Source organism: Rhinolophus ferrumequinum, chromosome 20, assembly GCF_004115265.2.
Source record: "Rhinolophus ferrumequinum isolate MPI-CBG mRhiFer1 chromosome 20, mRhiFer1_v1.p, whole genome shotgun sequence".
NCBI classification, from domain to species: Eukaryota; Metazoa; Chordata; class Mammalia; order Chiroptera; family Rhinolophidae; genus Rhinolophus; species Rhinolophus ferrumequinum.
Genome location: NC_046303.1, coordinates 40,083,436 through 40,107,420, shown reverse-complemented (window position 1 = coordinate 40,107,420; position 23,985 = coordinate 40,083,436). Strand labels below are relative to the sequence as shown.

The following is a 23,985-nucleotide window of genomic DNA, read 5'->3' as shown; positions in this document are numbered from 1 at the left end:
AAAAATGTTAGGAACCTGTCAAAAATTATCTAAATGGCATTTATTTGACGGCATTGATTATATAAAAAATTAATTTCACAAACTTGTATTAAACAACCTGATGTTTTTTTTTTTTGAGGAATATTATATTTACCAAGATATTTCATTAAGATGTTTCACTCAAGTATTTTCAACATAAGAAAGAACTGAATGTTTGTATTATAAGAACTGCAAATATTTTCTCCTACTTTGTGGATCATCTTTCACTCCGATAATTGTGTCCTTTGATGCACAAAAGTTTTAAATTGTTGTGCAATCCAATTTATCTATTTTTTTATTTTGTTGCCTGTTTGTTTTTTATTTTTGTTTTTATCGTCATATCCAAGAAATCATTGCCACATCCAATGTCATGAAGATTTTCCCAATGGTTTCTTCTAGGAGATTTATAGATTTAGCTCTTACAGTTAGGTCTTTAATCCATTTTGCATTAGTATTTGTGTATGGTATTTGGTTAGGGGCCAACTTAACTCTTTTACATGTGGATATTCAGTTTTCCCAACACCATTTGTTAAAAAAAAAAAAAAGTGTGCTTTTCCCATTGAATGATCTTAGCACCCTTGTTGAAAATTATTTGATGATATGTGTGAGTCTTCATTTCTGAGATCTCTATTGGTCTTTATGTCTGTTTTATGGCAGCATACACTGTTCTGATTATTGAAGCTTTATAATAAGTGTTGAAAGCAGGAAGTGTGAGGCCAAAAACTTTGCTCTTATGCAACATTGTTTTGGTTATTTGGAGCCCCTGAAATTCCATATGAAATTGGGAACTGATTTTTCTAATTCTGGAAAAAAAAAAGTCGTTGAAATTTGAGTAGAAATTATATTAGATCTGTAGATTGCTTTGGGTATTTTTGACATAATAACAATATTGTCTTCCAATCCATGAACATGGGATGTCTTTCCATTTATAAGTGTGTTCTTTAATTTCTGTCAACAATGTTTGTAGTTCTCAGCGTACAAATCTTTGCCTTCTTGCTTAAGTTTATTCCTAAGTATTTTATTTTATTTGATGCTGTTGTAAATTAAATTGAAAATCATATTCTAAGAGTAATTATTACAATCATTATTGAAGTTATTCTTTCTTCTTCCCCGTCCTATGCTCCTCCTCTCACACCAGACTCAATGCTTATCATGAATTGGTATTTGTAGGCTTAAAATGCAATTTTATTAATTTGCATTAATAATATACCTTGGGTTTTGACGTTTACTTGTCAAAACCCAATATAACGCTTTCTAGATTTATTCATGCTGATCCAAATAGATTATGCTCATTATTTAATAACTGTAATAAAGTTTAGCATGTGCCATATAATTTATATATTCATTTTCTTATTATTAGTTATTTAAATTGTTCCAATTGTTTCACTCTTATAAACTGACTGAATACATACTCTGTGACAGCCCTGTTCTTAGTACTTGTAATGGGTTGAATAGGGTCCCCCCAAAATTCATGTTCACCAGGAACCACAGAATGTAAACTTTTTTGGAAATGGTGTATTTTCAGATGGGATTATACTAAGGATCTTGAAATTAGATTATTCTGGATTTAGGGACTTAAATCCAATGACTGGTATCCATATAAGAAGAAGAGAGGAGACAGAGATACACAGAGGAGGATGCTATATGAAAACAGAGGCAACGATTGGGGATGTGTCTACCTTCCAAATAATGTCAAGGATTCCTGGGAACCACCAGAACCTAGGATAAAGATATAGAACAGATTATACTTCAGAGCCTCCAGAAGGAACCAATCCTACAGTCATCTCAGTTTTGGACTTCTGGCCTCCATAATTGTGACAAAATACATGTCAGTTGTTTTTAGACACCATGTTGACAACAATTTTTGAGAGCAGACCTGGGAAATGAATACAAGTATTAACTCATTTATTCCTCATATCTACTCTTTATGAATCAACTACCACTCTTACCCGATCTTATAAATGAGGAAACTGAGGCTACAAGATATTAATAATTTACCAGAAGTCACTCAGCTGAAAAGTGATAGAGACAGATGATAACACTCCACGTCATTAGAAACATGTTACATTGCCCACTAATCTGGGCTAATTTTTGTAATTATATTCCATTGTATGCATATATCTAGCTTGACTTGCTAGCACTGCCTATCAAGAATGATTGATAAATCTTTACTTTCAACCTTGTACAGATTAGAAGAACAGATTACTAACTGTATTTACATACTTTAAGAATATTTCTATAACCTTATATAAAAGAGACTTTTTTCTATCACCAAGATTTAAAACTTGCCGCATGATTTAGTGAAGTTTACTACAGCACATTATGATTATACATATTTAGGCACTGCTTTATAGAGAGGACTGAAGGAATCTGAAAAAAGTAAGCACATGTTAAAAATTCTTTAGGCAGGAAGTATCAGGGGGAGTGAAAGCTGGTTTTCATTGTTCAAATAATCACTCTGCAATACTTTAACATTTCACAGTGGCATGTTACAGGTGTCATTTTATTTATGTGATAGAAAAATACAAGGCAGTACAACCTATTTAGTAAATCCAGATTTTCATAGAGCGATAATGAACAAAATCTTTATTATAATATGTGTTTTGAACCAATCATCAATTAGTAAACTCTAATAAGATTTCTAGGAAAACTCATCAAAGTGTCCTCATATCTTTAGTTTAGCAATAGCATGTTTATAAAAAATGAATTGTTTGTCAATACTTTGTATTACCCATAAATATATAAATGTTTTCTTTTGGTTTTTGTCTTTTAAAATTTCTTTTACAGAAAGTCTATTCTTGTTCAAATAATCCCAGTCCTTACAATCTACAGCACTTTTAAATATTAATTGAATATTTAGTATATGTTAAATATTTTTGCATCAATGTCCATGTAAAGTTTATTTTGTACACTGTTGTTGCTTAAGGAATGGAAGTAATATTTTATAACCGTGTTCTTTAAATTTAGAAATCACTATGCATACTTTTATGAATCCTACCTTCCCTTATTAACTAATCTTCAGTAACTCTCAAAAACTACCATCATGCTACCAGAGTGAAATTTTTACTTGGTGCTATGTAAACATAGCATTTCTATAACTTTTCTTTGTTCTCTCTTCTCTGTCAGTTCCCTGTACACATTTGTAATATAGGAAAATGGAGTTAGAAACGTATACCTTTATAACCTTACATTCACAATCAAATAATTCTCCATTCAACAGAGTTTTATTGAGCATCTACTATATGCAAGTCTTCTATATGCAGTGGGGTGAATGTAAGTTGAAATTTTATTAACACAGTCCATAAAAGATAATTATATTGCACTTAAATTATTAGTAATTTTTAAAGTGTCCTATAGATAATTGGTTTTCTGAATTTATAATTATATTAGGTAACACATATTTGCCTCTTTTTCCCCTTTTAGTGGTGTTGATTATCAGTGCTAGTAATATAGTAATATTATTATTTTTTTATTTTTAGTCAGTAAAGCCCACTTATAAATATACATTGTATCCAAGGCTCTTCTTTTGGTTACTCTGATATTCTAAAGGATCCAAAGAGGTTAATAAGATAAATGCGTAATTCATCAGTAGTATAGATCATGGTTGACTAGAATATTATAGAGAATATATATAACCAGTTGTAAATGCCAGAAAGATTGGAAATACTTCAAAAAAGTAGGTAATATTACATTGGTAAAAGTGAACAGATTGGAAAAATAATATTGCTAATAAAAGCATATTCTAAATTACCAGCAAATGTTATTGTAAAATAATGTTGTGATTATGGAGACACTGAATTATTAGCTGTACTTGCTATCAGGATACTTTACATAAATTGAGCTTTAAAGTCTGGAGAGTAAAAATTAACAAGTAGAAGATCCCAAATGCCATATTAGGAGGTTTGTTTTATTTCGAGGGACAAATGAAAGCCGCTTACAGTTCCTTAGACTGGGAAACATGAAACAGTATTTGACAAGACATTTCCCTCTGAGAGAATCACAGGAGTTTAGAGGTAAGATTATTATCCGTTGAAGAATTTGTGCCAAGTACTTTGGCCAGGGTGGTGATGGCTTGAGCTGAGTCTCTAAGTGTAACAACAGAGCAAAGGAAAATGCCAAGAAATAGTATGATGAATAGGACTTGGTAATTACTCAAACACAGGGGACAGACAATACAGATACAAAGAAGACTTGAAAATAGATATTGTTCTGTGACAAAACAGACCAATTGTTTTGACCAACAAAGGTGACCAACTCTCTGTCCAATCACAGTGTTTAGGAAATGCCACATTACAGAGTTGACTACATAAATGAAAAATATAATTCTCCATGTACAAAAGAGATTCAATTTCTAAACAGCATCATCCACATTTTTTCTGCATTATTTTAGTGAATCAGAAGGCAAAATATTTTTCCTGAGTACATTTTGCTGCTCTGCTACTTTGTCCCAACAAAGTCAGTGGACTGAACAGCTGTCCATACCCAGAGAAAGATTACTGATGAATAAGGGTCAGCCCGGGGAGATAGAACAAGTAATATTTTGAAGGGGTCACCTTTGGTTCCGGGGCTGCTTAAGTGTTTCTTCAATGGCCTGGAAAATGGAATATAGAATAGGCTCATCAAATTTGTAGATGAGTTCAATCTTCTGAAGAGAATAAAGACAGGGCTACTCATGGAAGACAGATTCAGTATTTAAAATGAAAGTGGCAAATTAGAAAAGCAGAGAGAAATGAACTGAACAAAGTTCAAATGGGTCAAATTCAAGGTAGTGAGTGCGGCAGAAAAAACCCAACCTCAAATAATACACATATCTCTATACAAAAATGAGGGGGAGTGTGATTTGGAATAGTATTGGAAATACTCTATAGCAGTGCCATACCGAAAAAAGCAGGGAGTGACGCCTACATGCCAACAATGATACAGGATAACTAAACTCACCACATTCTAGTACTTCCTGTGAATTTAATATGGGCCCCAAAATACTCACACAAGACTTCTATTTAGCATTTTAGCAATAATAGTTAGATATCTACTAGGTGAAGTAATCTGTGTTTGTTTAGTGCTATATAACAAATAAGAATAATGGGAAATTAATCTAATTCAAAGGACTGGGATCAAGTAATTTAGAAAGGAATTTAAAACAGAACTTGAAATACTTTATTTTAAGTATTTAAATAATACTTTATTTTATTTAAGTATTTAAAATAAATACTTTATTTTTGAATATAAAAATATTCTTAATCACATTATTTCCAACATTAAGTCATTCACCATTCATTCAAAAAATAATAGCTCAGTACCAACTATGCATGGGACTATATTAGTTATTCAGTATCAGTGGTGACTAAAAGAAAATCACTGACCTCGAGGAGCCTATAGGCTAGGAAAGGGGTCTATAAAGTCCATATGCTAAATATTTTAGGTTTTGATAACCATATGGTCTCTGTTACAACAACTCAACTCTGCTGTCGTAGAACAAAAAGAGCCATAGACAATACGTAAACAAACAGGTGTGGCTGCGGTCTCATAAAGGTTTATTTACCAAAACAGGCAGTGGACCAAATTTCATCTATGGGCCATAATTTTCCAGCCCCTAAATCAGTGGATAAGATAGTTGTTACCCAAGTAAAACATCTTATAAATACAAATGGGCAGGGTGTCACATTAAAGACACTGACAGGTAAGCAAAGAGACAGGTTTAGAATGGTTATTTGGGAAGCTTTCACTGAAGAAGTGACATTTCAGATGATATCTGAAGAATGATTCATGGTTGACCATTCCATGCCTAGGAAAGAGTGAGTGCAATGGCTTTGGGGCAAAAAGTGTTTGTGCAGGTGGATGCCCTAGAAAAAGATCAGGTAGCACCAGATACCAGAGGGTCTATTGTGTCCTGGGCCTGTTCTAAGTGAGGGAAATGAGATCGTAAAGAAATAAAAGTTGCTGCCCTCCAAGGTAATACATCCAAATGGAATAAGGCAGTTTAAAAAAAAAAAAGTATATATATATATGAATCAAAGAATTTCAGGTAGTAAGATATGCTACTATGAAGAAAATAAAACAAGTTGATATGATAGTATGAATTGGAGGAAAGGACTCACTATGTGGCGTTCGATCTGAAGATAAAGCAAATACCCTTAAAAATGCTGGGATAAAATGAGCTCCCATCTGCAGAAAGAGGAAACGCCAAGTCTCAGAGGTAGGAATAAGGTTGGCGTGAGTAGGCCCAGAAAGATGACTGAAGTAGCCAGAGCATCTCATGGATAGTTAGTGGTGACATTTACTGTGATGGAGAAAACTGAGGGAGGAGCAGAACTGAGAGGAAATGCCATAATTTCTGTTTTGTTTGTGTTAAGTTTGAGCTGCTCCTTAGGCATCTGAACCAAGGATTTCTGATATGGAATTGCAGACATGACTCCATGGCTCAGAGCTAAGGAAAAGGCTAGAGCTGGAAGGATAGATTTAGCAGGAGCCGTTAATACATAGAAAGTCAATGAGCTTGAGTATAATGGACCAGGAGTACTTTTGAGAAGAAATTAAAAAGGTTGGCAAGGGGACCTGATGCAGGGCCTGGCAAAAATGTTTGCCAGGTGGAATTAACCAAATGTACTTAAGAAACCACATTTTTAAGCAGAGGAGTGCCATGACTAAATTTATAGTTGAGCCTTGCTGTTCGTGGATTCCTCATGATTTGTACATTCTGTATTTGCAAATTTGTCTACTCACAAGATCTATCTGTGGTACCCAGCTCAATATCATGGTGCTTTTTGTGGTCATTTGCATACATGCACAGAGCCGTGAAAAATTTAGCCTCCAGATGTACAGGTCTCCAGCTAAGGTTCAACAAAGTGGTGCTTTGCCTACTTGTTTTAGCTCTCATAATATAAATAAGTGTCCTTTTACGGTCTATTTTTTACCACGTTTTACACAATGTTGTGCTTTTTGTTGCTGATTTTGCAATTTAAAACAGCCCCTAAGCAAAGGTGCTGAAATGCTGTCTAGTTAGTGTTCCTAAGCTCAGAAAGGCTATGCCTTATGGAGAAAACAACTGTTAAATAAGCTCTGTTCATACATGAGTTACAGTTTTGTTGGCTGTGAGTTCCATGTTAATGAATCAACAATATATATTATTATACAATGTGTCTTTAACAGAAACACACCTAAAACGAGATTATGTATTGAACAGTCGATGACAATTCTGTGACCAAAAAATTATAGAAACCTAACCCTGTATTTCCCATAGGAGCAATGGTTCAGTATTCATTAATTCAGTATTAGCAGTGACTTTATAGAATATTAACTATCATGAATAACAAGAATTGACTGTATGTCTCAAAAAGGCTTTATTGAATTATACTATGGGACAGACAGCTGAGTTCATCATAAGGAAGCTTTTCCTGTAGTTGTATAAAACATTGGGAGGACTTCCTTAGGGGGGGAAAGTAATTTCCTTTTCAAATGGCATATACAGAGGGTGCCAAAAAAAATGTATACACATTTTAAGAAAGGAGAAAAAAAAACTGTATTAAAATAGTAATACTCAATATATACCGATAACAAAAGATGAATACAAGTCATGTGGATACATTTTTTTTGGCACCCCCGGAATATAACAAGTTCAACCAGTAATTGAGAAACTTTAGCTTTTTATATATATATATAACAGTTGGTTTATTTTATTGTCATTAGATAAAATGTAAAGTGAAGTTTCAGTTGGCTTTTTCTACCCTGACCTTGAAGTCAACAAATAGAATTACATGCATATGTGAGACTAAAGCCAAGTGCTTAGCACAATGCATGACAGATAACCCTTGTTTCAGTAAGTGTTAGCCTCTGCTGCTGCTGTTGCTGCTATTCCTCCAAGTACACGGAGTAGAAATGCCCTATTTCCACACTGAGGTGACACTCCCAAATGACAGAGGCAGCAACACTAAGCAGATTAACCAAGATATGTTCCCTAAAGTTAGGTGTGATCCACCTATGCCTGCCATTCTAGCCAGCGTCCCCTTCTGTTGGCGGCCCCTGATTGGTATAATGAATTATATGCTCATGCTATCCAGAGATATTCTGTAAGTGAAAATACACAATATGGATTTATTGGTGGAGCAGCTGCCACTTAACTCTGGAATCAGAGTTAGGCAAAGTCGAGGTATTGGGGAATGTTCCAGACCAGTGTGCTCTAAGCAGGAACCAAGTGGCTGACAAAGGGGACAAAGAAAGATTTTTGGCTAAAAAGTTAGGGAGGGCTAGAAGTTAGTAGAGCTGCTAGAGCAGGGTATTGCGACTGATGGAGCAGGAGCCCTCTGTTTATGATGGATCCATGAGAGGAAGGAGGCATAAAGTATTGGTTTCATTCATAACATTTTTTCTATTTCTTTGATTCTCTCCACTTCCTGCTGCCTCTACTTTTCCTTCACTACCTCCAATATTCCAGGAAGCTATTCTTCAGAATTTGAGCTTATAAGTACAAATCCAATCCTCCTTTCTTTCCCCACTGCTTTTTTTCCTTCCTCTTTCTTTGTTTCAGTTGGCTAAAGTAATGTATTGTTTTCATGTTTCTTTTTTTGGTTTGTTTTTCTTCCAAATGGTGAGTTGTTTCCTTTCTTTATAAAAATGTTATTCGTTACTAAGTGAAAGTCTTCATCTATGTGTGATCTGGCTGCTGCCGCCTCTCCTGTTGCATCAAGGATCACTCTCTTCTAATCTGCAGCCTCCCAGCCTTCTTTCAGATCTTCCCCAGAGCCAGATTTTTCTAGTTTCAACGGTTGTCCATTCACAAAGTCCTTCTCTTTGAATGCTTTCACCCAGTCTTTGTTATTCCTAGGCATTATTCATTCTCCACCTTAAATGTCACTTCCTTAGACAGGTCTTTATTGATGATTTACTAGGCAGCAGGTCTTGTCTTAGCCAATGGGCCTATAGCAGTGAATAAAATAGACAAAAACTTTGGCCCTCGTGAGTTTACAACCAGGTGGGAAGATAGACAATAAAGAAAGAAGTAAATTCATGTTGTAAATGATCAGAGCCAAGCAGGAAAATGAGATGGATCTTGAGATTGTCATAGTAAGTGAAATAAGTCAGGCAGAAAAAGTCGAGAACCATATAACTTCACTCATATGTGGCATATAAAACTGAAAGCAACAAAGGAACAAGACAAGCAAATAACAAAATTCATAGACCACAGATAACTCTTAAGTGGTTACCAGAAGGTAAGGGGGAGAGGAGGATGGTAGAAGAGGGTAAAGGGGATCAAATATTTGGTGATGGAAAGAGAACTGTTTCTGGGTGATGATCATACAATGTGATATATAAATGATGCATTATAGAATTGTGCCCTTGAAACCTATGTAATTTTACTAACCATTGTCATCCCAATAAATTTAATTTTTAAAAAAGAATGAGAAATGGAAGGAGGATAGGATGACACAGGTGGGTTTGGTCTTGTTGGGGTTGCAAATTTAAAAAAATGTTTAGGGAAGGCCTCCCTAGGAAAACAGTATTTGAGTAAAGACCTAAACAATGTGAAGGAATAAGACACATGGAAATCTGGGTATAGTAGGCTGAGGGAGTGTTAATTCCATAGCCCTGAAGAGGAAACAGTGGGGTAATCCAAGCTTGAGCCAACTGTGCAAGAGCAAGTGCAGGTGAGGGTCAGACGGGCAACTGGGCAACAACTTGTGGATGACCATCGACTCTTACCCTGATGCTCTATCTCACCTTGTAGGCTGTAATGCCATGGCAACAGGGTTAGGACTATACTGAAGAGGGGCAAGAGTGGTGTCTAAAGAGGACCCCTTACCCCCATCCACTCTTCTGCCCCATTTATCTTTCAGGGCATCCTCTCTATCTCTTTCAAAAGCAACTCATTAAAATGCATCATTATATAGTCAATTTTATATTAATTTATTTAACATTATCCTTTTTATTCTTTGTAATATATGCTCCCTGAGGGCCAGGAGAGTGTCTCTTTTCTTTTGTTGATGGGTAACATTATTGACATTTTTTTTTTCTTTTCTCAACTAGTGTTAAGCCTCGTTGATGCATAGTAGGTAGTTAATAACTTTGTTTAAAAGATTAAATTACCCTACCATGCATTATATCTCCACCTTAGAAATGAGTCAGTTGAGTCTCTGGGAAGTTAAATAACTTGCCCAAGTAAAATGGGATAGTAGGACTTGAATTGAGGGTTGTTTTTTTTTTTTTTTTTTTTTTTTTCTGATTCCAAAGCTAAATGCTTTTAATCAAGGCAGTATTAATATTGTATATAATTTTCTATAAAAATATGAACCAATATTTGGGCTTTAAATTGTCACAGAACATATTCAAATTTAAGCATCTCTGTTTGATTTCTCCATTTTAATGGGAAGTTTGATATTACATGTAATGCTTTACTCTGTATTTATTAATATTATTCAGTGTTACTCCATACACAGAAAAAATAAATATTATATATATTATAAACAATATATATATATATAGACTAGAGGGGAAAGAAATATATATATATATATATAAATAATATATATATATATATATAGAGAGAGAGAGAGAGAGACTAGAGGAGAAAGAATCTTTCCTCTTCCTTCAAGAATGATGAAATAAGAAGTAAAAAAATCAAAATAAAAATTTTGTGTTTTTTATGGCAGCATGCAGATTTCCAGGGACTTGAATCTTTGCAGGATATCTTAGACTCAGTGAAGGTAGAATAAATAGAATCACATTTCCAGGAGGTTACCTAATATTATAAAAGGCTCTCACTAAATCTCAAGTGATCTGCAGTAACATTTTACTGCCCTGTTGCTATAGCTTTCCACATGTAAGTGTATACAAGCTGTTTGAAAGTCTTCAAAATTGAACTTCGACTAACAATACATCATTAGTACATCTGTTGTATTAAAAGCAAAAAAAAAAAAAAAAAGAATGACAAAGTAAATCCCAATGATCCTTAAAATCCTAACCTAGATTTTATTTTTCTATTATGAAAAATTATTGCAAACTGGGCTAAAATCTCAGTTTTTTAATGTTAATTTTAAATATGAAACTTTCAATAGTATGTTTACCTGTTTAAAATAAGCAAAGAACCTATTAAGCAGTTTTTAAAAGGAAAAATAGGAAACGAATGTGATCTTGAGATAATTATGCTGAGCGAAATAAGTCAGACAGAAAAAGTCGAGAACCACATGATTTCACTGATATGTGGTATACAAAACTGAAAACAACTAAAGAACAAGACAAACAAATGAAGAAACAAAAACTCATAGACACAGACAATAGTTTAGTGGTTACCAGAGGATAAGCAGGGAGGTGGGTGGTAGATGAGGGTAAAAGGGGTCAAATATACAGTGATGGAAAGAGAACTAACTCTGGGTCGTGAACACACAATGTGATATATAGATGATGTATTACAGAATTGTACACCTGAAATCTATGTAACTTTACTAATAACTGTCACCTCAATAAACTTTAATTAAAAAAGAAAAAAAAACACACAAGGAATTCCAGTAAATATACTCTTAGAATCTGGAAACTCAAAACAATGATAGAATCTGATCTAGAATATTCATGTGTTTCCACATTTGTTACATGTACTTATAAGGATAAAAATAATCAAAAATAATGGGGGAAAGGAACTCTTTCTAGTAACATTAATGACTTCTTATTCACAATCTTGAAAATACCACCACAATTACCAGCTGAACTGAAATTAAGAAATTAGCCTGTATGATAGATTCAGTCTCGTGAGCAATGAACCAGCGCAATTTTATCATGTCCTTCCTGTCACTTAGAACATGTTAGTAGTCAGACACAAGTTTCAGGGGGATAATATGCAGTGCTGAAGAATTGCTTATAATTTCTTCTCTCATTCTATTTCCTGCTCAAGAATGTATTAGAAATTGTAAATATGACCCAGATAATGTAAATCCCTCTCCAGCACACCTCATTTTCTCCTTACAGCACAATGAATCTCTAACACACAAGCTAATCAGTTCCGGCAACTGAATTATCAACTTTGTCATTAAAGTAATCCAGATGTTTTATCATTATATGATAATACATCCAGACAGCTAATTGTATTTTAAAATAAATTTGTATTTCCTGTGAACATACTTCCAAGTTTATTTCAAAGTTTATGAGGTGGTCATTTCAGAATTCTGGAGTTTATCTACTTTCCCTATGAAAACATAGAACAAATGCAGTAGGAAGTAGAAATTCACCTAGAAACATATTGTTAAAAGAACATTTTTGAGACATAGTTGTAGCCTTAAAGACTCCTTCCCTGTTGCCTATAAGGTTTCCCCCATTTAAAAATTGCCTCAGCGCTGTGGGCACACCAGCATTTTTATAGTTTCTGATATCCGGGATCTGGTATCTGCTTCTGTCACAGTTATGTTTATTTCTACTCTGTATCTTGCCACTTAGAAAGAAAACCTATTGTATGAAAAATGTTTCTTCTACCCTTGGGAGCCCCAGAAAAAGAAGCAAGAGGTTGAGATGGCCTGTAGCATGTTGTTTATGGCAGTATCCAACAGCAAAATTTTGTATGTCTACATATGGTGCAAGTCTCATTTTAATTCAACCCTTGGGACATCAATCCAATAATGCTGCCAAAATACACTCTCGAAGTTCAGTGATAATAGAGTCTGAGGACAGAACACTTCCAAGGTTTTCAACCTACATGTGGCTTAATTTTTCTTCATATTTTACATATATGGCAAATTAAATGTATATTATATATTTGTGACATTATTTTATATTTAAGCCTGAACTCTAATGTGATAAGTAAATACCTATTTACTTTTTAATATTAGTATTAAATTATGCGTTTACTATACTATACTATGTTGGGTACTTTTGCATACAGTGCATCCAAATACAAATACACATGACATCTTTTCTTTCATTTAGGTGTTTGAACTTTTTCAAACACAAGCACACATTTTTTTTTTTTTGTAAGTTGAGTGCTTCTTTACACACAGTGAAATATGAAATGTCCAAACATATTGTAATCTCCCATCTGAACTGTTGCTTTCTCTGGATCTGTTTCAGGAGTTTTTGGCCTGAGCGTAGAGAGGTGTCCGCTGATTTTACAAGCCAAGCCTGACATGTGTTTCTCAGAACTCTAGAATGGAGTAAGGAAAGTTGTTCATATTTAGGTCAAAGCAATGCTCAGGGGAAGAGCAAGTGTGTTCACTAAATCTGTATTACACCTGACGCTCTAGGGTCAAGGTTTAATTTTGAGTTTTTTTCTAGATCAGAGCATTAATCGTTACAACAAGTAAATTAGATATTTGTCTTTGTATCTTAAATGACTGTGAACAGATAAGCTGCCGAGGTCAATGTAGCCCTAATAAAAGGCAAACAATGTTCAAGCTTTCTTTTTGTTTCTCTTTTCACTGCCATGTGATTAAAAAAAAAGTGACAAAGTGAGGGGAAAACAAATATAAATGGCTTTGTGGAATTTTCCCCATAATGTTCTTATTTTATCTCCGGGCTAGAAACAGGAAAATAATCATTTCAAATTATATTTCCCAGAGTTGTCATTTCTTATTAAAAGCCTAAAGAAAGTAGATAAAAAGATTTTTCTTATATTTATAACACATAGAGTTTCTCAACTCAAATCTAATAGAAACAAAAATTTTAAAACAAAATATGGTATCATTTCACTATAAGTTTATCTAAAGTAATTCACACAACTATCCACATAGCTCAAATAGTATGTGTTTTAAACAAATCCACATCTGTAGATTGAATAACGGCAAATTCAATATTCTTTGTCTCACTATCAGTTATAGCCTAAAATAGGTTTTCTAGGCACTCCCTACTAATGTCAACAATTCATTTCTGAAAATCAGAAGTAGCCCATTTCCTACTATTTCAAGGGGAGGAATTATGTTGTACTGCACATCAATCTCAAATCTTCGACCAGTTTTCTAAAAAATGACTATATACAAGTATAAAAAACTACCATGTTGAGATGTGATATGTTTTAAGACATTAGTTTCTGATTAACAAAAGAATAATATGGGTTGTTTAAAAGATAAGTAATAAACACAGTACACTGTAATGCTGGCACCCCTTACAATACACATTCGTTCATGAAGCAAGTCAAATGCAATGTAATACACATGTATTTCAAATGTAGAATAATATAAATTAAAAAGAAATTATGTGATGATTCTGATTATCTCTTATAGTCTAAAAAGTGGCTTAAAACAATAGTATGATTATCATTTACAATCCTGTTACTTGACTGAGCTCAGCTGGGTAGTTACAGCTTAGAGTTTTTCATGCGATTAGAGTTAGATAGCAGCTGTCATTATAGTTAACGAAAGGTGCAACTGGACAGGACTTCCGAGATTGTTCATCTGATGCTGGCTGTTGGCCAAGAGATGGATGGAGCTGTCTGCTGGAGCACCTATACGTGATCTCCCTATGGACTTCTCACAGCATAATGGCGAGCTTCAGATAGAAAACATTGTAAGAGCAAGCAATGCAAGAGGTCCAGGCTGGGCTGCAAAGTTTCTTTTAATTTAGCCTTAAAAGTCCTAAAATGTTATTTTCAGATGACAATACTGAACAAAAAGATTTTGAAAAATTTTTAGGGGATTTCAAAGTGTTTTTTGAATTTTAAAATCAGTGCATAATGGACCTTTGCTTACACTTCTGTTTTTGTTGTTTGTTTTGTTTTGTTTTGTTTTGTTAGTGTTTGGAGATCTGTGAAGGAAGTTACAAGAGACATGAAACCATTTTCAAAGAAAGGGTACTCATCATACATTCAAAGATGATACTTATTATTGCGTAACCCATACTTCTTTAAGTTGATGTGCAGTGTATTCATTTACTGACTCCTTAGTCAGTTTTTTTTTTTTTTTTTTAATTTAGGTTTTTATTATTGTGGTCTTCTTCAGACTCCCGTTGCTTTTTCTGTGAGAGAAATTTAAAAGCTCTTGATATCTTTTTTTCTTTGACTTCTTCAAAGCTAGTTACCATCACAAAAACAACAATTTCTCCCTTGGCATTAACTGTGTTTTCAAAGATTTTGAAATCGGCAACAAATTGCAGAATTAATTTCTTCCATATACTGTTCATCATTTGTAGAAAAACTGCCATGACTTGCCAATGAACTCTAAAAATATATATATATATATATATATATATATATATATATATAATGTAACTCTAAATATATATATGTTTAATGTAAGAGTTTACAAAGGTTTTTCAGTGAAGCTTCTTAGTTGGCATTCATGCCCTAGACCGCATGTTGCTTAGGCAAAAGCACATAATAGGCTATAAAGGATGCAATACCCACCTGGTCCATTGTTTGAAAGAGTGGTTTTGGAAGGAAGAAACCCACTGAATGCTGCTACCATGTTACAACACTGTGTGGACGTCCAGCAACGTTGTCAACATTGTGTAAAGCCTTCTTTATGAAATTTTGTTTGACTAAATTCTCCTTTGTGATGAACATCGATTAGAATTGTACATAATTCACAAAAATCCTCTCATTAACCAGTGTTGATCTTAAAACTCTAGACAGCTGCTAATAGTCTTTTGAGCCTTTCTTGAGGGCATAGAAGTTTATAGAATAATTGCTAGTAAGAGTTTGAACTTCACACCCAGCAGTTAAGTCATCCTGCCCTAGAGGCTTTGTGATCAGATGCTTTCTTCTCTTACTATTATATAAATGCTAAGGGAGGCATGCACTCATATCTACATACATACACACACACACACACATATATATATATAATAATATATATATATATATATATATATATATATATTTGTAAATGAAACAGGAATATATCATCTACCTTACCGTCAGCTGTGACTGCTTTCCTTATTGCTTGATAATGAGTGTGGCTTGAATACATAGCACAATTCAGAGCTTGCTCCTTTCATACTTTATCTTTCTCTACCTTCAGCTTCTCAAGTGCTTTTCCCTTTCTCCTAGATTAACGTAGTACAGAATGGAGTGTCTTTAGCTAAAGATTTTCTAACATAAAATGTTTTTTTTTGGTCCCACTACTCATATTACTACCAAAATGCTTTATGACATTTTACTTATTTTTTTCACTATTTGTGCAAGGTGGTGACTGATGTGTACAATATGCCCATGAAGTCTTTGGTAGCTCTCTGTTGTCAAGGAATAATTTCATTTTTTCTTCTATTGGAAGCACACTACTCACGTGCTTTACTTACTTCCCACACTTTTCTTCAAAGCTTTCTCAAACTTGTAAAGACAATTTATAACATGAGGCAAACACAAGGGCTAGATATAAGTAGACATTATTGAAACACGTTCAGGGTGTCTGTACAAGGAGAGTGGATATAACACTAAGTGTGATCCCGTGATGATTTTGTCGGTGCAGGCAACACTTGACAGTCACGTCCTCTGTCTCCACGCTCAAGGTACTTTGTGAAAAGTCTACCTGCGATTTTGCTAATGTACAGTTATACTTAAAATGTAACATGCAGTTTTTCTTCCATACAATTTTGTAAAATTTTTAGTTCAGTATATGTATGTTGTTCCTCAATAAATATCAGTAGAAAACTATATCACTGAGAAATATTTATATTTTAAGGAATTTTGGTATTAAAAAAACTAGGTCTTTTTTTTTTTTAATCAGAAAAGTGGTAACTAGAGAGAGGATTTACAGGGTATACTGATATATCGTTTTCATTAAAAGACACAGTGAAAATTATTTTATGAAAAATAATTCAAATAATAACTTATGGAACTATATACAGCTTTATTAAATACACAGCCTTTGCTACACTCACTAAAATGATCTTGAAAAGAGAGGAGAGGCTTCATTATATGTATAATGAAAAGCATATACAACTCCATACCTAATTATGCCAGTAATATCAGAAACTGAAAGTCAATAAACTCAGAGTACCTTTCTTGTTATTATTAATCAAGCATTTTAATGAAGGCTGTGGTAAATACCACGAGTTGTCTACCAAATTTCATTTTTTTTCCCTTCCATGGTAATAGACTAGAGTCCAGGAACATGACTGGACTACCTTTTTCAGCCTCCTTGAAGGTAGATGTGGTTACATTATTAAATTCTTCCAACAGCACAAAAGTTGGGCTTTCTAATAAGGCTTCTATGCCCCTAAACTCTGACATTCTCTCCTTGGGATGGCTGGAAGTTTCAGGTGACAAGGTCCTCGAAAAAGACAGAGTCTGAGAGTCATTGAATCACCACAAGAAAGAGAGCTGCCTTTCAACATGCATGTCTATTTTGGATCCTTATGTGAACAAGAAATAAACTGTTGTGTTTCTGTCATCAGTCATTTTGGGGAATGGTTGTTAACTGCGGTTTAGGCCTATTCCAACTATTACAGAAGCAAGTTAATATATTGAAATCTTTGTGCAAAATTTTAGGACTTGTAAATGGTTTTATTTTTTAATATATATATATATATATATATATATATATATATAGAGAGAGAGAGAGAGAGAGAGAGAGAGAGAGACAGAGAGAGAGAGAGAAAGTAACAGTTAAACAGATTCAATCGTTTAAAGAATTACGAAGGTAGAATTTTCAATTTCCAAATATGCTACTTACTTTTATATTTTTATTTTGGCTTCTGCCCTAAGAATCCTAAACATATGGTACTGTGGCTAAATTTTCTGTCATTACTTTTTATTTTATTTTATACTTAGTTTGCATGAAGTTCTTCCCCAGACAGAAACTATAAACCATAAAAACAGTGCCATTTCATATATGTGTTATATTGGTCCACTCCACTTGTATATTTTAGGTGCATGGTATAGATTTATAACAGATGACTGCTAAGCTGAGTTGACAGCTTTGGTCTTTTTTACCATGATTCCCTCAAAGAAGTATGATCTTTGCCTATACAGTGATTATATGGAAAAAAATAACATTCATCTCAGGCAAAAAACTAAAAATGCATAATTTTAATTTTTTTACCTTAGAAATGAAGATATTAATAATTTTTTAAAAGCTTATCATGACACATTTACCTTGGAGTCACTTTGAATGATGATTTTTCCCCTTAGTAGTTAAAGCAGGTGGTACACAAATACTAAGTGTGATTCCCGGTCATCACCAGGCATTACGTTACAGTAATCTGCCTTATCTGAAGTTTCACTTTCTGTGGTTTCAGTTACCCGCAGTCAACTGTGGTCTGAAAATATTAAATGAAAAATTCCAGAAATAAACAATTCATAAGTTTTAAATTGCTTAACGTTTTGAGAAATGTGATGAAATCATACACCATCCTACTTTGTTCTGCCCGGGACGTGAATCATCTCTTTATCCAGTGTATCCACACTGCCTGTGCTACCCACCCATTAGTCACTTAGTAGCCTTTTAGGTTATCAGATCAACTGCTGTGATTTCACAGGGTTACTGTATTCAAGGAACCCATTTTTTTATTTAATAATGCCCCCAAAGTACAAGAGTAGTGATGTCCACAATTCTGATATGCCAAAGAGAAGCCACAGTACGTTCTTTAAACGCTTAAAGTATGTTCTTTAAGCGAAAAAATGAAAGTTCTCAACATCATAAGAAAAGAGAAAAATTGTATGCTGAGGTTGCTGAGATCTATGGTAAGAATGACTCTTTTACTGCTGAAATTGTATAGAAGAAAAAATAAATATGTGCTAGTTTTGCTGCAGCACCTCACACTGCAAAAGTCACAGCCACAGCACATGGAAAGTGCTTAGTGAAGATGGAAAAGGAATTATTACATCCGTAGGTAGAAGACATGAACAGAAAACGTTATGCAGGGTTTAGAACTACCTGAGGTTTCAGGCATCCACTGGGTGTCCTGGAACACATCCCCTACAGATAAGAGAAGACAAAATGTATTTTAAGTTACTTTATAATTATTCATCATCATAGAAATGAAACAAAATAAATGGTGGGCAATACTACATAAGTACAATAAATTATTAAATTATTATTTTCTCAACACAATATTTTAAAAATAAGCTATTTTGAGCATATCATAGTTACAAATAAATTGAATAGGCACCAAGTAATTTCTATATAGGCAACAGTTTTCATTCTAAACATAAATCGTATAATAGGCAAGCACAGGTTTTAAGTGAGTATATAATGGAATGAAAATGTATCTGTAAACACCCAGCCTAACAACATCGTTAAAAATACTAATATTTCCTCAACCATAAAAGTACAATGGAAAAATTGTTCTTAGTTTCTTTGTTATTTCCTTTTGTAGAAAGTACTCCTCCACTGGTATTAGTAATTATAACCTGTACAGTACTAAACCGTATTTATTACTACTTTTTACGTGGTTAAGCCATTAACTGAAAAAACACATTTTGAAAAATAAACTGAATAATGTATATTTGTCCTCAAAGTACTGATTATATTAGTAGTTTTGTTTTGCTTTTACAATTAGAAACATGCTTATATAATCAAACACTGCCTAGGATATTGTGTAACTGTAAGTAAACAAACAATAATTCTTAAGAGTTCTTTTCATGTCACCATGCATTGCATTCAGGGTTGTTAATAATAATAATGATTTATATGAGCATAGTTTAGAGCAAACTTGCTATTTTGCTGGGTCATTTCAGTGTAGGTTTGGCATCCTGTTGCATTAAACAGCAGAATATTTGTAGTGATGTCTTAAAAACAAATCAACAAAATTTAAAAAAGGAATAAAAAGAACATACAAGAAAGAACTAGACAGTTTGCTAACAGTCAGATGCCAAGAATTATTTCCAACAATCCATCTCCCTTCTTTACTGGAAAAAAATATCCAGGAGGAGGGACATTATTATTATTACTTTCTTTTTAAGCATTTTTCAGCTCCTGAAATTATACTACAGATTCTTGTTAAAGTTAATAGAAAAATCTACCGCATTTCACAGTACAATCTTAGATGTTCTGTTCTTGGATCTCTCTATTATGCTATTTAATTGAAGTCAGTGAGGCTACAGTAATGGATGGTACTTTCTTTGAGGAAGTTTGTGTGGAATTTGAAATGATAATTCCCGATTTAGATGTACGTGATGCAAAGCAATGCCTACGTTACCAAAGAACCAGGAACAATGGTACTTTCATCATTTTTCCTACTTATACATTTATATTTCCTGTTTCTTCCTATATGCCATGAATAATATTATGCACTTTAATGTTCTTTCCATATTGTTTCACTACTATTTATGTTCTGTTACTGTGCAATTTCTATAGCCATATGAAAACAACCTAGTAAAATGGTCCTCATCATTCTCCTATATTTAGGGCAATTCATTATATAGATTCTTTCTTCCTTATAGGGAAAGGATACTCAGCAATTTACATTGCCCTCAGGTTTATCATGACACAATTTCTAAGTATGATTTTTTTGGGAGATGGAGAGTAGAGGAGATAAGTTTTCACCTTAAATTTACCCACTTAAAAATTTTTATTTTAAAACATGTGGAAGAAAAGCAAAAATGTTGATTGACATGGTAATCTATTTTTTAAAAAATTTATTTGCATTACTTTTGAGGTAATGCCTTTTTAGAATCATTAAATTACCGGGAGTTGATCATAAATGTTATATATTATCTATGGAAAGGAAGCATCACAATTTTTTGAAGGATCCACAATATGATTTTTTAAATTTATCATGTTAGATAGCCTTACGTTTACCAACACTATAAGCATCCCCCCAAATTGAGTCCCATTGCTTGTATGTATGTGACTTGGTAGGCCATTTACAGAGAACATTGGCAAAGTAAATGATTTCCTATCGTCTCAGAATTTTCACATGTAAGGATGAACATAAAGGAACGAACTAAGTGAATTAAGTGATTTAGATTCAAAGCAATAGCTACAGGATTTTATCACAGTATCATTCATGATAGGAAAAAGTTGGCAACAGTCTAACTGTACATAATGGTTAAATAATCAGTGTAGTATTATTTGGTCACTAAAAGGATGTACATATTTACTTACATGGAAAGATGTTCTTGTAGTATCAAGCAAATAAAACATTATAAAATAGTATAATTTTACTTTTTATAAAATATATATGAATGTAAGAATTTCTGGAAAGATATAAAATTTATTAATTAAAAAAGTAAGAATCAGCTAATACTAGACATGACAATTCTGTTATAAACTTAGATGTTATATGTTCAATTTGCCCTTTTTCTAAACTATTTTTTTGAAGAAGAAATGCTTGGTAGCTAAATACAAAGGGCTTTAGCTTCTTTCCGGTGTTAAGGTTGAACTAAAACATTTATACATGTTCACGAGCCGCAGCCTTTATCACTTCTCTAACGGAAAAGGTTGCATGACACCAGTAGGAAGATTGCAGAAAAATGTGGCTTTGAGTCAGCACTTCTTGGCATGTAAAGAGCAACAAATAAAATTGGAAACGCAGCAAGGAGGTCATGTAGAGCACCGAAAACTTCTTCAGAATAAACATCTATTCATATGGGTTCTTTTACTTCACTTTGGATTTGTTCATTTGATTAGGAAACTATTTGCCAAGATCTATTAAAAAAAAAAAAACTATGAAAAGAATGTTGGAGTTATATTTAGCTAAAAAAAAAAATACCTCTTTGTCAGTTTTGTTTCATTAACCATGGCTTCCTTATTAAACATAGGAAGTTGTGTTTGGAGTTGCCTTCAATTTTGTCAGGCCAATCAAAGCAAGTTTTGGAGGAAATATTTTTGAAAGATTTAAAAACATGTAAATGAACCCTTGAAGATTCTCCTCGTCTGTGCAGAGTAAGGAGTAGCTGATCCTCAAGACCTGAAGAGGCAGACAGACTAGGGGAGCCCTAAGAAAGGGGGATCATGGTGTGAGGGGCAGGCTGTCATCCTTGTTTCAAATGGGGCTCATCATGCTAAACATGCATGTGCCACTGGTTCTCCAAGTGCCAGGTTGGGCTGGCGGTAGCACCCTCCAACACTGCATCTTAGCGGAGAAAGCACTGACCTATCCTACTCCCCACCTGCCCCTCTTGTGTTGTTCCTTTGCTCACCTACCATTAGGAAAATCATTCCCTCTCATCTGGGAGCCCAATTTTCTTCTTTTCCTCTAGCCTCTCCTGGCACCCAGCCACATACCCAGGGGTGTCCCCTACCCCCACACTTATGGCCAATCAGTCTGGTTTTGTAAGATATTAGATTGATACACAGTAATTTCTTAATTTAAACAGGCCCAGCACTGTTGGTTCTATTTAATCGACATAAGATAATGTTAGAGTTTTTAAAGTAATTCAACTTACAGACTATACCAAAAAGAAAGAAAGAAAGAAAGAGAGAGAGAGAGAGAGAGAGAGAGAGAGAGAGAGAGAGAGAGAGAGAGAGAGGAAGGAAGGAAGGAAGGAAGGAAGGAAGGAAGGAAGGAAGGAAGGAAGGAAGGAAGGAAGGAAGAAAGAAAGAAAGAAAACAATGAAATTTTGCCATTTGTGACAAGATGGATGGAACTTGAGGGCATTACACTAAGTGAAACAGATCAGATGGAGAAAGACAATATTCTATGATCTTATATGTGGAATCTAAAAACAAACAAACAAATAAACAAACAAAAATGAGCTCATAGATACAGAGACCAGATTGGTTGTTGCCAGAGTCAGGGTGAGATTGGGGTGATAGGCAAATGGGTGAAAGTGGTTTAAAGGAACAAACTTCTAGTAATAAATAAGTCATGAAATGTAACATACAGCATGGTGCCTTTCGTTAATAATTCCGCATTGTGTATTTGAAAGTTGCTAAGAGAATAAAACTTAAAATTTCTCATCAAAAGGAAAAAATATTTTTAACCATATATGGTTATGAAAGTTAACTCATACTATTGTGATCATTTTTCAATATACACAAATGTCAAATTATTATGTTGGGCACCTGAAACAAATATGTCATATGTTAATTGTACCTCCATCTAAAAAAAGGCAGAAGGCAGGATTGTTCTCATGATGGGACCACTTTTGCCAAACTCCACAGATCTGTTCCAGAGACACCCTAAGCCTACAGTGTGTAAACACTGAATTCTCAACTATTAGAGCTTGAACAGATAAATGAACTTTGGAAGTTGGTGAATCATTGTATTACATGTGGAAATGTTAGTAGCTGGAATTAAGTAGAAAAGTAAAGTGGTTTAAAATACTAAACTCATGTGAAAAATTGTTTCTGCCTGTAACATTCTTTTGTATATCAAATACATGTCATAACTGTTTCCTGCAGATTAAAAAAAAAAAAAGCCCAGGGTATCAGCATGAGAAAAAATAATTTTGATTAACATATATAAGGGGTATGTTTACTTTTTACATTTGAAAAGTTGTCATTATTTCAAAGCATTGCAGTAAGTATTTCCTAGGGATAAGGAATATGGGAGAACATTAACAATCATTGTGATGGTAGAGTTGACAATTTTGGTGGGCAAATGCCTTATTCTTAAATATAAAGCATGAACAAAGAAATGCACAAAATTTGTATGTGAGGCCTGATGGATATCATTTTCATTTTATTTTATCCTCACACCTGTATAAAACATTGTTCTAGTTCAAGGTATTGGTGTGACTATTCAAGCCTCACTCAATCCACCTGGGAATGTTAAGATTAATAATGCATGTCAAATAAGAGAAGCAAACATTATGGACTCAGGTGTGAATATGTTTGCCTTGTTTCTAGATTTACTTCAATATTTTTTTCTTTCTGTCAATCATTTCTTCTTTTTTTTTTAAGGAAGAAATTTTTATTCTGTTGGTGAGATGAGTTTCTATTTTTTTTACTGCAAGTGAAGTACTGCTGTTAAGAAAACTCCATTTTTGTGGGTGAATTTTTTTTAAGAAATGAATTAATTAAAAAAAAAAGAAGAAGAAAAGCCCCATGTTTAACGTGTTACTCTTGACCTAAGACCAAAATCTCGGATTTGTTTTTAAAGGAGAAATTTTGCTCTGCTCCACGGTGTTTATGACCAAAGAATATAATTGCTTCCTTCATCACTGCTGTGGGG

At 33.8% G+C, this 23,985-nt stretch overlaps 1 protein-coding gene across 1 annotated transcript in view; it reads right to left on the bottom strand.

Moving 5' to 3' along the window:
* The window catches only part of SEMA3A (semaphorin 3A), a 488,784-nt gene extending 469,942 nt beyond the window's left edge, over nucleotides 1–18,842 (bottom strand). Inside the window, exon 1 of the mRNA XM_033088936.1 lies at nucleotides 18,801–18,842. The gene's annotated coding sequence lies outside the window, so the exon portion shown is untranslated. The remainder of the gene's footprint in view (nucleotides 1–18,800) is intronic.
* Nucleotides 18,843–23,985: the final 5,143 nt, after the last annotated feature.